Here is a 12360-nt window from a genome sequence, read left to right as displayed (position 1 = left end):
TCCAGAGCTCAGCTCTATCTTCATGGAAGATCAGGTATGGGCTTTTACAAGACAAAGCCCCCAGCTCCGACACATGTCTAGCAGAAGCTAAGGCCAACAGAGTGACAGCCTTCCATGTGAGAAACTTGACCTCAACCTCCTGTAGAGGCTCGAACCAATCCGATTGGAGGAACTGCAACACCACGTTAAGATCCCAGGGTGCCGTAGGCGGCACAAAGGGAGGCTGGATGTGCATGACCCCTTTCAAAAAAGTCTGAACCTCAGGGAGGGAAGCCAGCTGTTTCTGGAAGAAAATGGAAAAGGCCCAATTCTGGACCTTTACGGATCCCAACCTCAGGCCCATATCCACACCTGCTTGCAGGAAGAGGAGAAACCGTCCCAGTTGAAACTCCACCGTAGGAAACCTCTTGGATTCACACCAAGATATATACTTTTTTCAAATGCGATGGTAATGTTTAGACGTTACTCCTTTCCTAGCCTGTATCAGGGTAGGAGTAACCTTGTTCGGAATGCCCTTCCGAGCTAATATCTGGCGTTCAACCTCCATGCTGTCAAACGTAGCCGCGGTAAGTCTTGATAAGCAAATGGCCCCTGTTGTAGCAGGTCCGCCCGAAGAGAAAGAGGCCTCGGATCTTCCAGCAGTACACCCAGAAGATCCACGTACCAAGCCCTTCTTGGCCAGTCCAGAGCAACGAGGATTGCCTGAACTCTTGTTCTCCTTATGAGCTTTAGAATCCTTGGAATGAGTGGAAGCGGAGGAAACATGTACACCGACTGGAACACCCACGGAGTCAACAAGGCATCCACCGCCATTGCTTGTGGGTCTCTTGACCTGGAACAATACCTCCGAAGCTTCTTGTTGAGGCGGGAGGCCATCATGTCTGTTTGAGGAACCCCTCAAAGATTTGTCACCTCTGTGAACACCTCTGGATGGAGGCCCCACTCTCCTGGATGGAGATCGTGTCTGCTGAGGAAGTCCGCTTCCCAGTTGTCCACTCCCGGAATGAAAATTGCTGACAGCGCCAGCGTGTGTCTTTCTGCCCAGAGGATGATTCTTTTTACCTCTGACATTGCAGCTCTACTCTTTGTTCCGCCCTGTCGGTTTATGTAGGCCACTGTCATTACATTGTCCGACTGTACTTGAATGGCTCGATCTCGCAGAAGATGTGCCGCTTGGAGAAGACCGTTGTACATGGCTCTTAGTTCCAGAATGTTTATTGGAAGACTGGATTCCAGACTTGACCACCTTCCTTGGAAGGTTTGCCCTTGAGTGACTGCGCCCCATCCCCGGGGACTTGCATCCGTGGTTAGAAGGATCCAGTCCTGAATCCCGAACCTGTGGCCCTGCAGAAGGTGAGGTATTTGCAGCCACCAGAGGAGTGAAATCCTTGCTTTCGGCGACAGACGTATCCTCAGGTGCATATGTAGATGAGAACCCGACCACTTGTCCAGGAGATCCAGTTGGAAGGATCGAGCATGAAATCTTCCATATTGTAGAGCCTCGTAGGAGGCAACCATCTTCCCCAGAAGGCAAATGCACTGATGAACTGAAACCCGGGTTGGCTTCAGGACATCCCGACCATTGTTTGTATCACCAACACTTTCTCCTCCAGTAGAAACACCCTCTGCACTTCTGTGTCGAGGATCATCCCCAGGAAAGACAATCTCCTTGTCGGCTCCAAATGTGACTTTGGAAAGTTCAGGATCCAACCATGTTCCCTGAGCAGCCGAGTCGTGAGAGCAATGGACTGCAACAACGTCTCCCTGGTCAATGCCTTTATCAGCAGATCGTCCAGATATGGAATTATGTACACTCCCTGTCTGCAGAGGAGAACCATAATTTCTGCCGTCACCTTGGTGAACACCCTCGGTGCCGTGGAGAGACCGAATTGTAGTACCTGAAACTGATAGTGACTGTCTAACAGTGAAATCTGAGATAAGCCTGGTGCGGCGGCCAAATCGGAATGTGGAGGTACGCATCCTTGATATCCAGGGATACCAGAAACTGTCCCTCCTCCAGACCTGAGATCACCGCTCTCAGAGACTCCATTTTGAACTTGAACTCCCTCAGATAAGGGTTTAACAATTTCAAGTTCAAAATCGGTTTGACCGAACCATATAGTTTCGGTACCACGAAAAGGTTTGAATAGTAACCCATGTGTTGCATATGCGGTGGAACTGGAACAATGACCTCTGACTTTTCCAATTTTTGGATGGCTTCCTGTAGGATAGCCCTGTCTGTCAGTAGAGCTGGCAAGCCTGATTTGAAGAACCGGTGAGGCGGGAGTTCTTGAAATTCCAGTCTGTACCCCTGGGACACAATATTCTGTACCCAGGGATCCAGGCCGGACGACACCCAGACGTGGCTGAAACGTCTGAGCCTCGCACCCACCAGTCCGTCCTGCAGGCTGTGCGGTCCACCATCATGCTGAGGCTTTTGAGGAACCTGAAGGAGGCTTCTGGTCCTGGGAGCCTGCAGGTGCAGGCTTTTTGGATTTTGCATGCCCACCTCTAAAGAAGGTGGTAAGAGGCTTGGACTTTTTTGTCATAGCAGTCCGAAAGGACTGCAATGCAGATGAAGAAAAGAGTTTCTTTGCAGAAGGCGTAGCTGAGGGAAGAAAAGGTGACTTCCCCGCGGTTGCCGTGGAAATCCACAAATCCAACATTTCCCCAAATAGAGCCTGACCTGTGTAGGGTAGGTTCTCCACACTTCTCCTGGATTCCGCGTCTGCAGACCATTGGCGTAGCCAGAGTCCCCTGCGAGCTGAGACCAACATGGAAGATATCCTTTCATTCAGTGTACCCAGGTCCTTCGTGGACTCCACCATGAACACCGCAAAATCCTGTATGTTACGTAAAAACAGTTCAGTGTCAGTTCTATCCATTGTATCTAAGTCCTCTAGTAATGTGCCTGACCACTTTACTATAGCTTTAGAAATCCATGCACAGGCAATAGTAGGCCTTAAGGCCACCCCTGAAGCAGTGTATATGGATTTGAGCGTAGTGTCAAGCTTACGATCATCCGGTTCTTTTAATGCGGTAGAACCAGGGACAGGTAAAACCACCTTTTGGAGACAGATGCGTCAGCTATGGGCGGGTTTTCCCATCTTTTTCTATCCTCCTCAGGGAAAGGAAAAGCAACCAGATACCTCTTGGCGATTTGGAATTTTTGTTCTCCGTGATTTCCTAGGACTTTTCAAATAAAGCGTTTAATTCTTTAGATGCAGGGAAGGTTAGCAAGGCTTTCTTATTGTCTGTGAAGTAAGCCTCCTCAACCTGCTCAGGCGTTGTGTCAGTGATGTTTAACACATCTCTAATAGCCTCAATCATGAGCTGCACCCCCTTTGCCAGGGATGCCACCCCCCTCAGCACATCCCCGTCACTGTCTGCCGTGTCAGAGTCGGTATCCGTGTCATCTTGCATAATCTGGGCATGTGCACGTTTCTGTGGGTAAATGCTAGGGGTTTTTGAAGGAATAGGAACAGAACCCGACCAAACTGCCATAGAATTCTTTAAAACCTGAGTTTCAGTCTCAGTGTGAGCTACCCTAGTAGAGATCTGAGAGATAATTCCCTTAATAGAGGTCAGCCACTCTGGCTCAGCAATAGGAATTTGAGACAAGACATTACATTCTTGTGTACATGGAATGGATTCCTCTGGAGAAGAAATGTCATCTGCAGCATAACACACAGAATCCATGGACATGGCTATGTGAGAAAGCATACACCCACACACACACAGGAAAATGTCAGACACAATTTTCCCACCAAGTACCTTCAAAGAAACACAGAGCTTAGAGCCAGCACACACATACACAGCGCTTCACTAGTAGTTGTAATAGAAATAACTGGCGCTGACTGTGTACCTTAATAGACTACACAGTAAATACACATCCTTTAGGTAATCTCAACCCTTTTTGAACCTTAATTCTTTGTAAGGATATTCATATGCCTATCCCAAGCATGTTTAAATTGCTCTACAGTCTTAGCCTCTACCACCTCTGATGGGAGACTATTCCACTTATCCACTACCCTTTCTGTGAAGTAAATTTTTCCTTAAATTTCCCCTGAACCTCCCCTACTCCAGTCTCAGTGTATGTCCTCGAGTTCTAATACTTCTCTTCCTTTGAAGAATGTTTCCCTCCTGAACTTTGTTAAGACCCTTGATATATTTGAAAGTTTCTATCATGTCTCCCCTTTCCCTTCTCTCCTCCATACTATACATGTTAAGATCTTTTAGCCTTTCCGGGTAAGTTTTGTGATGTAGACCATGCACCATTTTAGTTGCCCTTCTTTGTACACTCTCTAATGTATTTATATCCTTCTGGAGATATGGTCTCCAGAACTGGACACAGTATTCCAGATGGGGCCGCACCAATGACCTATACAGTGGCATTATTACTTCTCTTTTCCTGCTACTGATTCCTCTCCCTATGCAACCAAGCATCTGACTTGCCTTTCTCATTGCTTTGTTGCATTGCTTTCCTGCCTTCAAGTCACTTGAAATAGTGACTCCTAAATCCCTTTCCTCCTCAGTAGTTTCCATTATAGTACCCTTGATACTATATTTAGCCTTTGGGTTTTTGAGACCCAAGTGCATGATTTTGCATTTTTTAGCATTAAACTGTAGTTGCCACGTTCTTGACCATTTCTCAAGCCTAGCTAGGTCATCAATCATTTGTTTTACCCCTCCCGGTGTGTCTACCCTGTTGCATATCTTTGTATCATCTGCAAAAAGGCATACCTTCCCTTCAATACCATCTGCAATGTCACCAACAAAGATATTAAAGAGAACTGGACCAAGTACAGATCCCTGGGGTACTCCACTGGTAACATTTCCCTCCATAGATTGCACTCCATTAACTACAACTGACTGTTTCCTATCCTGCAACCAGGTTCTTATCCATTTAACTGTTTTATAATCCACCCCCACGCTTTCAAGTTTGTTTAGCAGTCTGCGATGTGGGACAGTGTCAAATGCCTTACTAAAGTCTAGATATGCTACATCTACAGCTCCCCCTTGATCTATTATTTTCGTCACAGAGTCAAAAAAGTCAATAAGATTTGTTTGGCATGATCTACCACCAGTAAATCCATGCTGTTTTGGATCCTGTAAGTGGTTTGATTTAAGATATTCCACAACTCTTTCTTTTAATAGTTTTTCCATTACTTTCCCCACTACTGATGTAAGGCTTACTGGTCTGTAGTTACTTGCTTTTCCTTGCTTCCACTTTTGTGCAGTGGAACTACATTTGCTCTTTTCCAGTCCTCTGGAATGGCACCTGTATTTAGTGACTGGTTAAATAATTCTGTTAACGGGGTAACCAGCACATCTTTTAGCTCTTTGAGTATCCTTGGGTGTATCCCATCTGGTCCCATTGATTTATCCACTTTTAGTTGTGAAAGTTCTGTTAGGACCTTCTCCTCTGTAAATGTACTTTCATCTACCTTATTTTTATGAATGTCCTTGCAACTTAACTGTGGCCCCATCCCTTCTTCTGTAGTAAATACTGAGCAAAAATAATTATTTAGGTGATCTGCTATTGCCTTGTCTCCCTCCACCAAATTCTCACTCTCTGTCTTAAGGCTTATTATTCCTCCATTTGATTTTCTCCTTTCACTTATATACTTAAAAAAAGTTTTGCCCCCTTTATCTACTGACTGGGCCATTTTTTCCTCAGCTTCTGCCTTTGCACGTCTGATCACTTTCTTAGAATCCTTCCGTCTGTCAAGATTGGAGTCCTATTGGAGAAAGAGCGCTATATAAATAAAATTATTATTATCATATTATAATCCATTTATAGTGTTGGAGTGATTATAATTTCATATATTTATAAATTCCTCACCCTTGAAGCTACTAATTCTTACTCATGCGCCAACCACCATGACTACTGCAACCTCCTATAAACTGGTCCTACTCTCTCCTATCTAAAGACTTCTTCAAAGCTGCTGCTTGTCTCATCTTATGTTGTCACTTTGATTCAACCTCTCCTGTCTTTCAAGTCTGCAAAATTAATTTTGAGTGCTCTGAACATCATACTTCCCCTCCTATATCTCTGACCTCCTCTCAATCCACACTTCCTCTTGACTTTCAGCTCTTCCTCTGACTGTCATCTTTTGTTCTACACTGATTACTGCCTACTCCCTCATCCGAGTCTTCTCCTGTGCTGAAACCCCCTTCCCTTCCCCGCATCTCTCTCTGGATTGGTGCTGAAATGCCAGCGGTCAGAATATTGACCACGGTATCCCCCTGTTTAGAATCCCGGTAGGGTAAGCTCGCTACCCCTCACCCCCAAACCCTACCCCTCCCTTACTGCAGCCTAAACTTAACCCCCCCCCCCCCCAGCAGCCTAACCCTAACCCTTCCTCAGGGTGTCTTAACCTAACACCCCTTCCCGCAGCCTAAACCTATCCATCCCCCCCATAGCTTATCCCCCCCCCCCCCACAGTCACTCCCCGGCATTGCGATCTCAATCGGGATTCTGGTGACAGTATTCCCAACTGTCAGGATCCTGACTGGATCCCCTCTCTCCAATGCCATATCCAGCAGGGAGCGCCATCCTCTTGTTTCGCTGCCTTCATTATAATTGTCTCCAGGGATCCGGTATGAAATACCTGCAGACGGGATGCCGGCTGTCAGGATACCGATAGTGGCATCCCGTCTGCCAGAATACCAGCATTGAGGCAGCGAGTCCCCTTGCAGGCTCGCTGTGCTCGCCACCCATCGGGCTCAGTGTTTTATTGTCACTCGGTTGGTGGCATTGACCCACCAGCCGAGTGGGAATTACGGGTGACGGTAGGTATTCCGCTCGTCATTAAAATGCCGGCTGTCAGGATTCTACCTCCTGTCTCCTGAACGCCGGGATCCCGACAGCAGGCATTTTGACTGCATCCCGTCTCCAGTGCACTTCCACTGATAGTCAGCAACTCTGATCCAATCTATGTGCAACAGGGACTAATATGAGTTATTACATATTCTCTGTACAGTGCTGCGTAATATGATTGACACTATGTAAACAATAATAATACTTAACCAAAGATACTTAATCAAATAATGGAATTTGATTTACCAACTCACACATGTAAAGCAGGCTGCTTATACAGCCCGTGAACTAACTGAGCTTACATTCTGAGTACAGACATTATGTAGCACCACTTACTAGTACTACTCTTTGTTTTAAGAAAAATTAATAATTGAACCTTTGTTCCATAAAAACCCCTTAACTTTGTTTTGTGTAAATATTTTGTACGCATTAGAAAACAAAAGACACAATGAACCTCACTGACGCTCTACAGGAAGATAAGTGACTGCAATTCTGTACACTAGGTGGCCCGAGCGGGCTTCCAGCAGTGTTTACACAACATTATCACTTCAGTATACTTCTCCCTATGTAGGTTTGTGGAATATAATGTCTAACTCCAAATCTGCTTGGCCAAAAATAGAAGGCGGAATTGGGAACTGGGCTGCTGAACTTGTTCTGGTGGTCTGGCTTCAGTGGGGATGAACCTACAGTATATCTGATTGGGTACCTGCTTATTGGAGGGTATCTACGGAACCTCCCCAAGTTCTGGCATTGAAGCAGACACGCTGTGGAGACAGCCTCAGAAACTTTACCGGAGCTAGGTAAAAACAAAGGGTGACCAATTGTCCTGATGGATAATTCACCTAAGCCCATATCACATCTCAGAATTAACCCATCATTGTCTTTTTGGACAAGACTGTTGCTCCAGCTGAGCGGCACTTCGGTACCACATAGCCAACTCCTACTGAAGGAAGTCTTGCAGTGTCGTTCCCAGCAGTGGGCACAATTTCACAGTGAATGTATGGTATCAAACATTTACAGCTTTGCTGATAACTGCTTAAAGAAAATGCATACTATTGGCATGATAGTGGATTCAATGGAAATGTATTGGACTCACACAATATCTAGTTTCTCTATGAAGAAAGGAAGATGTATATTTTAAGCTGGCCATACACTACACCAACTTTCATTCAACTAGTTGGTTGGAATGAGAATCTGGTAATGAATGGGAGCAAAGAACAATCAGCAATTTGCTCTGAAATGCCGGAAAACAGATGAAAACTGCGGTTCAGACAAGTTGGTTAAAACTATTTGATTTAAACAACTTGTCTGAATAACAGCAGGCTGGACCCGGTATTTTAGTGTGAAAGGGGTATCAGTGAATTTTGTAATTCTGGGTAAAAGGAGACAGCGAGATATCTATAATTTGTGCACAAATCACTGGGAAAATGGTGTGGCGGTCATTTTTCCAGCAATTTGTGCATGCACAGTAAAAAATAAAATAAAAATCACAGGGAAAATGGCACAGTGCCAGAATCTACTGACCTGGCTAGAGAGGAGGAGACTGAACGGAGACTGTACACAGACCCCCTTCTCTCTTAGGGGCTGATTCAGACGTGATCGCTGCTGTGCGTTTTCGTAAAGTGGGCGATCAGGTCTGAACTGAGCATACGTATGTACTACAATGCGCAGGTGCGATGGTCTGCAGCGACGGGGAGCGCCAGGCAGCGATGGGGTGGTGTGAAAAATCCCATCGCACCGGCGAACGCAAGGGGGTTGACAGGAAGAGGGCGTTTGTGGGTGGCAACTGACCGTTTTTGAGGAGTGTTCTGAAAAACGCAGGTGGGACCAGGCGTTTGGAGGGAGGATTCCTGGCGTCAGCTCCGTCCCCGATCATCGCAACAGCTGAGTAAGTCCTGGGCTGTGCAGAGACTACACAAACTTCTGTTTGTGCAGCGCTCCTGCACATGCGATCGCACCCCTGCACAGCAATTTCCCCCTCCCCCTGTAGGCGGCGACTACCTTATCGCAGGGATGCAAAAAATGCACCCTAGCGATGAAGTCTGAGTTAGCCCCTTAGTATGCCCCTGGTGGGAGCAGAAGTAGAAGGAACTCGAGAGCTGGAGTTGAGTTAACAAGTCAGGGAAATCAGCTAGGATAGCCAGGGATTTAAAAAATATTATATTTCTAGTGATGTGCACCGGCAATTTTTCGGGTTTTGTGTTTTGGTTTTGGGTTCGGTTCAGCGGCCGTGTTTTGGGTTCGAACGCGTTTTGGCAAAACCTCACCGATTTTTTTTTGTCGGATTCGGGTGTGTTTTGGATTTGGGTGTTTTTTTTCAAAAAACCCTAAAAAACAGCTTAAATCATTGAATTTGGGGGTCATTTTGATCCCATAGTATTATTAACCTCAATAACCATAATTTCCACTCATTTTCAGTCTATTCTGAACACCTCACACCTCACAATATTATTTTTAGTCCTAAAATTTGCACCGAGGTCGCTGGATGGCTAAGCTAAGCAACCCAAGTGGCCGACACAAACACCTGGCCCATCTAGGAGTGGCACTGCAGTGTCAGGCAGGATGGCCCTTCCAAAAAATACTCCCCAAACAGCACATGACGCAAAGAAGAAAAAAAAAGAGGCGCAATGAGGTAGCTGTGTGAGTAAGCTAAGCGACCCTAGTGGCCGACACAAACACCTGGCCCATCTAGGAGTGGCACTGCAGTGTCACGCAGGATGGCCCTTCCAAACAATACTCCCCAAACAGCACATGACGCAAAGAAGAAAAAAAAGAGGCGCAATGAGGTAGCTGTGTGAGTAAGCTAAGCGACCCTAGTGGCCGACACAAACACCTGGCCCATCTAGGAGTGGCACTGCAGTGTCACGCAGGATGGCCCTTCCAAAAAATACTCCCCAAACAGCACATGACGCAAAGAAGAAAAAAAAGAGGCGCAATGAGGTAGCTGTGTGAGTAAGCTAAGCGACCCTAGTGGCCGACACAAACACCTGGCCCATCTAGGAGTGGCACTGCAGTGTCACGCAGGATGGCCCTTCCAAAAAATACTCCCCAAACAGCACATGACGCAAAGAAAAATGAAAGAAAAAAGAGGTGCAAGATGGAATTGTCCTTGGGCCCTCCCACCCACCCTTATGTTGTATAAACAGGACATGCACACTTTAACCAACCCATCATTTCAGCGACAGGGTCTGCCACACGACTGTGACTGAAATGACTGGTTGGTTTGGGCCCCCACCAAAAAAGAAGCAATCAATCTCTCCTTGCACAAACTGGCTCTACAGAGGCAAGATGTCCACCTCATCATCATCGTCCGATTCATCACCCCTTTCACTGTGTACATCCCCCTCCTCACAGATTATTAATTCGTCCCCACTGGAATCCACCATCTCAGGTCCCTGTGTACTTTCTGGAGGCAATTGCTGCTGGTGAATGTCTCCATGGAGGAATTGATTATAATTCATTTTAATGAACATCATCTTCTCCACATTTTCTGGAAGTAACCTCGTACGCCGATTGCTGACAAGGTGAGCGGCGGCACTAAACACTCTTTCGGAGTACACACTGGAGGGAGGGCAACTTAGGTAGAATAAAGCCAGTTTGTGCAAGGGCCTCCAAATTGCCTCTTTTCCCTGCCAGTATACGTACGGACTGTCTGACGTGCCTACTTGGATGCGGTCACTCATATAATCCTCCACCATTCTTTCAATGGTGAGAGAATCATATGCAGTGACAGTAGACGACATGTCAGTAATCGTTGGCAGGTCCTTCAGTCCGGACCAGATGTCAGCATCAGCAGTCGCTCCAGACTGCCCTGCATCACCGCCAGCGGGTGGGCTCGGAATTCGTAGCCTTTTCCTCGCACCCCCAGTTGCGGGAGAATGTGAAGGAGGAGATGTTGACAGGTCGCGTTCCGCTTGACTTGACAATTTTCTCACCAGCAGTTCTTTGTACCCCTGCAGACTTGTGTCTGCCGGAAAGAGAGATCCAACGTAGGTTTTAAATCTAGGATCGAGCACGGTGGCCAAAATGTAGTGCTCTGATTTCAACAGATTGACCACACGTGAATCCTGGTTAAGCGAATGAAGGGCTCCATCCACAAGTCCCACATGCCTAACGGAATCGCTCTGTTTTAGCTCCTCCTTCAATGCCTCCAGCTTCTTCTGCAAAAGCCTGATGAGGGGAATGACCTGACTCAGGCTGGCAGTGTCTGAACTGACTTCACGTGTGGCAAGTTCAAAGGGCAGCAGAACCTTGCACAACGTTGAAATCATTCTCCACTGCGCTTGAGACAGGTGCATTCCACCTCCTTTGCCTATATCGTGGCCAGATGTATAGGCTTGAATGGCCTTTTGCTGCTCCTCCATCCTCTGAAGCATATAGAGGGTTGAATTCCACCTCGTTACCACCTCTTGCTTCAGATGATGGCAGGGCAGGTTCAGGTTTTTTTGGTGGTGCTCCAGTCTTCTGTACGCGGTGCCTGTACGCCGAAAGTGGCCCGCAATTCGTCTGGCCACCGACAGCATCTCTTGCACGCCCCTGTCGTTTTTTAAATAATTCTGCACCACCAAATTCAAGGTATGTGCAAAACATGGGACGTGCTGGAATTTGCCCATATTTAATGCACGCACAATATTGCTGGCGTTGTCCGATGCCACAAATCCCCAGGAGAGTCCAATTGGGGTAAGCCATTCTGCGATGATCTTCCTCAGTTGCCGTAAGAGGTTTTCAGCTGTGTGCGTATTCTGGAAAGCGGTGATACAAAGCGTAGCCTGCCTAGGAACGAGTTGGCGTTTGCGAGATGCTGCTACTGGTGCCGCCGCTGCTGTTCTTGCAGCGGGAGGCAATACATCTACCCAGTGGGCTGTCACAGTCATGTAGTCCTGAGTCTGCCCTGCTCCACTTGTCCACATGTCCGTGGTTAAGTGGACATTGGGTACAACTGCATTTTTTAGGACACTGGTGAGTCTTTTTCTGATGTCCGTGTACATTCTCGGTATCGCCTGCCTAGAGAAGTGAAACCTAGATGGTATTTGGTAACGGGGGCACACTACCTCAAGAAATTGTCTAGTTCCCTGTGAACTAACGGCGGATACCGGACGCACGTCTAACACCAACATAGTTGTCAAGGCCTCAGTTATCCGCTTTGCAACAGGATGACTGCTGTGATATTTCATCTTCCTCGCAAAGGACTGTTGGACAGTCAATTGCTTACTGGAAGTAGTACAAGTGGTCTTCCGACTTCCCCTCTGGGATGACGATCGACTCCCAGCAGCAACAACAGCAGCGCCAGCAGCAGTAGGCGTTACACTCAAGGATGCATCGGAGGAATCCCAGGCAGGAGAGGACTCGTCAGACTTGCCAGTGACATGGCCTGCAGGACTATTGGCTTTCCTGGGTAAGGAGGAAATTGACACTGAGGGAGTTGGTGGTGTGGTTTGCGCGAGCTTGGTTACAAGAGGAAGGTATTTACTGGTCAGTGGACTGCTTCCGCTGTCGCCCAAAGTTTTTGAACTTGTCACTGACTTATTATGAATGCG

This window comes from Pseudophryne corroboree, chromosome 2 (genome assembly GCF_028390025.1).
Source record: "Pseudophryne corroboree isolate aPseCor3 chromosome 2, aPseCor3.hap2, whole genome shotgun sequence".
In the NCBI taxonomy this organism is placed as follows: Eukaryota; Metazoa; Chordata; class Amphibia; order Anura; family Myobatrachidae; genus Pseudophryne; species Pseudophryne corroboree.
This window is presented reverse-complemented; position numbering follows the sequence as displayed.